At 45.9% G+C, this 4,961-nt stretch overlaps 1 pseudogene; it reads left to right on the forward strand.

Annotated features, from left to right (window-relative positions):
• The first annotated feature begins 428 nt into the window (after positions 1–428).
• Positions 429–4,369, forward strand: LOC115194430 (saccharopine dehydrogenase-like oxidoreductase; annotated as a pseudogene).
• Positions 4,370–4,961: the final 592 nt, after the last annotated feature.

The following is a 4,961-nucleotide window of genomic DNA, read 5'->3' on the forward strand; positions in this document are numbered from 1 at the left end:
TGTTGGTTTCCAATGAGGTTTCTATCTGTGTACTAGTTCAGTCTTTCCTTCAGTAAAGAACACATAATAACCCTGTGTCATATCTGTTTACAGGAACACTGACAGCTTTGCGGTAGACAGCTCTCACTTCCTGTTTCCCACAGATCCATTATGGGAAATGTAGTCTTACATTAAAGTATTTAAAGTTCACTTAAAAATCAAAGCTTGTAAGATGTTTTTAGATCTAATGTTGAGATGAGTCCAAGGTTCACATCATATTTTGGAGATCCAGCTATTTGCCTGAAGGAAAACGAACTATAGGCACCGTCTATTTCATCATTTCATTCGACACAACAAATGGCATGGGATGTGGTCTCATAAACCACTTTTGAGGTCTGAACATATCAGCCAATCTTTTGTTTAGGGGTGGACTATGCCTTAAAAATATGTTTGTTGCCATGGTGAATTCTGACAGACTGAATTTTTGAAGTGAAGTATCTCTTTAACAGTTTGTTGTGATGGTGACTTGGCTAAAGAGATGCTCCTTCCTTCCCTGTAAGGAGGCTGTGACATGGAAGTCAGCCATCTACGGCTTTGCAGACAGCGGCTCCCTGAGAAAGCTGAGGAAGAAATTTGGCCACCAACCTCTCCCCATCGTAGGAGCCAAAGTCAAGAAGAGGTATTGGCATTCCCATTCAAAGTAACTGCATTTTATTGGTATGGGACAGTTGGTTCTTGGCAATGCTGAAGTGTATTTAGAGGACTAGTCTATCAGTATAGGTGAAATTAGTTAATGGCATCTGTCTGTGTTGAATTCTGTGGGTGATGGTGCAAATCGAGAGTGTATTTGGAAGTACAATGACCGTGTGTGTGTGTGTGTGTGTGTGTGTGTGTGTGTGTGTGTGTGCGTGCGTGCGTGCGTGTGTGTGTGTCCGTGCGTGTGTGTGTGTGTGTGTGTGTATTCCTCAGGGCTAGCCTGTTCCTCAGTAAGCAGATTGTCCAGCATGCCATATCCTTCATTGGCTCAGACTCATGGGTGGTCAGGAGATCCCAGCGCTTCCTGTATGAGGAGGAGTCAACATTAAGATGTAACACAACAACAAACCTTGACCCTCTGGACCTGACTCAGTCTGCCGGCATTCAATTACTCAATAATGCTACATTGTTGTCTTGCTGATGAGTAGCTGTTTTCACCAGTTTTGCCAAAGCAGAAATGGACTGGTAACCTGGCTACGCCTTCTTTAGCCGGTATTTTATCCATCATGGCTACCCAACCTACTCAATACCAAGCCCACCGTTCAAGCCCATCTACTGCTGCATACTGTACCCACAGGTAGGTGGTCCTCTGTAGCTCAGTTGGTCGAGTATGGTGCTTGCAGCGCCAGGTTAGTGTGTTCGATTCCCGGGACCACCAGTATGTGAAATGTATGCACGCATGACTGTAATTCATGCGATAAAAGTGTCCACTTAATGGCATGTCTTATTATATTATAGGTAGAACTCCTGTCATGTCCATAGTCTACCTCAGTATCTTCATCTCTCTCCCCGTCCCTGCTTTCACTACAGCTAATTAGGTCAAGCAACAGTGACCGTCCACATATTTATTTAATTACTAGCTTCTGATGAAACTACTGCCTCATTTACTCACAAACATCCAATGTGGAGAGAAAAAAGATTGTTAACAACCCGTGTCTTTCTTCATGTGGAGAGAGCTAGATGATAATGAGTCATACAGCAGTCTCAAGTGATTCCTCATGTTTCTCTCCTCATTATGTCTGTGGGGCATCTCAACACTGGTTCTGGACAACAACGCTGCACTAGGGAGTATAATGTCTGTGATGTGTCCTTCCTCTACTGTACCTTTCACCTGGCATCAGTAGCTTACAGGAGCATACAGGTGTTAAATGTTATTCAAATACATTTTCTCTCTCTCCCCTTCTCTCCCTCCTTCTCTCTCTCCCTCTCTCCCCCTCCTCTCTCTCTCCCTCCCTCCCTCTCCTCTCTCTCTCTCTCTCTCTCTCCTTCTCTCTCTCCCTCTCTCTCTCCCTCCCTCCCTCTCCTCTCTCTCTCCCTCTCTCTCTCCCTCTCTCCTTCTCTCTCTCCCTCTCTCTCCCTCCCTCCCTCCCTCTCCTCTCTCTCTCTCTCTCTCTCCCTCTCTCCTTCTCTCTCTCCCTCTCTCTCTCCCTCCCTCCCTCCCTCCATCTCCTCTCTCTCTCTCTCTCTCTCTCCTTCTCTCCCTCCCTCCCTCCCTCCCTCCCTCCCTCCCTCCCTCCCTCCCTCCCTCCCTCCCTCCCTCCCTCCCTCTCTCTCTCTCTCTCTCCCTCCCTCCCTCTCTCTCTCCCTCTCTCTCTCTCTCCCTCTCTCCTTCTCTCTTTCCCTCTCTTCTTCTCTCTCTCCCTCTCTCCCCCTCTCCTCTCTCTCTCCCTTTCTCTCTCTCCCTTTCTTCCTCTCTCCCTCTCCTCTCTCTCCCCCTCCCTCCCTCCCTCCCTCCCTCCCTCTCCCTCCCTCCCTCCCTCCCTCCCCAGGTCCGGTACTCTGTGCATGTAGGTGTTGGTGGCGTCTAGTGGTTGATAAAGATGTTCTGTTGCAGCCTGCTGTTTTGGTTCCTTGGGAAGTTCGGCCCGGGAAAGAAGCTCCTATACTCTACATAGTGCACTACTTCTGACCAGAGCCTAACACCCTATTCATTACAGTACATAGTACACTACTTCTGACCAGAGCCTAACACCCTATTCATTACAGTACATAGTGCACTACTTCTGACCAGGGCCTAACACCCTATTCATTACAGTGCATAGTGCACTACTTCTGACCAGGGCCTAACACCCTATTCATTACAGTACATAGTACACTACTTCTGACCAGAGCCTAACACCCTATTCATTACAGTACATAGTACACTACTTCTGACCAGGGCCTAACACCCTATTCATTACAGTACATAGTGCACTACTTCTGACCAGAGCCTAACACCCTATTCATTACAGTACATAGTGCACTACTTCTGACCAGGGCCTAACACCCTATTCGTTACAGTACATAGTACACTACTTCTGACCAGGGCCTAACACCCTATTCATTACAGTACATAGTGCACTACTTCTGACCAGTGCCTAACACCCTATTCATTACAGTACATAGTGCACTACTTCTGACCAGGGCCTAACACCCTATTCATTACAGTACATAGTGCACTACTTTTGACCAGAGTCCATATTGGCACATCCAGTGTATTTTTCCACATTAGATGTGTGTGGTAATTAGCTTAATCAGGTAGCTTGGTTACTATACAGTCACAGTTGGTTGACTATATTAAGGGCAGTGAAAGAAGGGCAGAGTAGAGAGACAAGACAAATGAATAGCCTCCTCTTCATCGAACTGTGAGCCCCTCGCTGAGCTAACCTCTATAGCTGTCAGATCTGTGTGAATGTAGCACACAGTTACTGTACTGGAAAACGATAACAAGAAGAAATTATCTGTATTGGACATTAAGGTAATGAGCTAAATTTTCCAGTTAATTGGTTGATTTTTCTGCTCCTCAGTTTCCAGAGTTCTCCTTTGGCCTGTTCACCAAGGCTGGAGCCAGCAGGAAGCAGGCCCTGTAGTCGACTCAGGCCTGATGAGACATTTGTATGAATGGTCCAGTCAGCCATGTGTCTAGTGAGAAGAACCGCCATAAATGTTTTATGCTTATTCAAGTTTTGGATGCAGGCATTGTAGACTGTTGATTAGATAACTATAAACATATTTTATTCATTATTATTTAAAATAAGGCACTTTATTCATTTGATCAGTTTATGGAAGTGGAGGCTAGCAGATGGAGGGAACATCTTTCAGTCTAATGTTTTTCAGGTATGGTTATGCTGAGGCTCTGCACCCCTCTCAGGGAGGACCCAACGCTAGGATCTGTACCCAGAAACATGGAGCAGGTTGGCTCAGTCTGGTTGATGTGTTGGTTTGGTTTGCTAGTAATGCATGTCAGGGTTGTGTCTGTTCATGGTCTGTCCAGTGTCCACACAGTTTTTTGCTTATTATTATTATTATTATCATCTACGTCTTGATTATCATTGGTGCACATCATTCGTGTTGATTAACTATGTTGACTTTGATTGGTCCACAGAGCCTGGCTCTGTAGCCACGCCTGTCGCTATGGTACAGGCAACTATCACCATTCTGAACGAACCTCAATTCCTTCCTATCAAGTCTCTCTCATGACATTGTAAAGGTAGACACACGATAATGTAAACAGATACAGGACCGAGAACTAAACCTTGTGCTGTGGTTGACAGAGGAGGAGTGTACATGCAGTCCAGGAGCAGCGTTTGCCAGGACCACTCTCATCAACCGCCTCAGCAGACATGGCCTCGTCTTCTCAGTGAAGAGATTTTAAAGAGAAGTGGCACCCTATTTCCTATAGAGTAGTTTACTCTGTAGGGAATCGGGTGCCGTTTGTGACATAGCCAGGGTCTGAGAAGAGGACTCCTGTTACCAATCCCAAATGGACTCCCACAACTAGGACTTATGACTTTTGTTTGGCTGCTAAATTCTGCCGCATTTCCTGGTGGTGGGGGCATTTCTTGTAGATCTGAGAGGTTTGATTTGGACTGTTTATTTTGTTTTGCAATATTGAAATTGGTGATAGCTCCACTTAGCCCTGTGATGGGCTACGTATGTTCACCATATTGCTGGTACACCCATCCAGTCCATCTAGATCCATATTAAGTTCTATTGGCTAGAGGTGAGTGGTTGCTGAGCAATACTCTAACCCCCATCAGCCCTAGTCCCAACAGCTCTCTGTGTGTCGAGAGCTTTACACAGTGACTACTGTGGTCTATGTTAGAGGAAATACTGGATGTCAATATTAGGCCAAATGGACAATCCTCATCCACTTAAAGTAGTATCTGGCTCCCCTCAAGGCTGTACGATTGATGGAATGCAATTTTTATCAGGCTAAAGGGGACTGGCATCCAGACAGGTGGCCA

This window comes from Salmo trutta, chromosome 1 (assembly GCF_901001165.1).
Source record: "Salmo trutta chromosome 1, fSalTru1.1, whole genome shotgun sequence".
NCBI lineage: Eukaryota > Metazoa > Chordata > Actinopteri > Salmoniformes > Salmonidae > Salmo > Salmo trutta.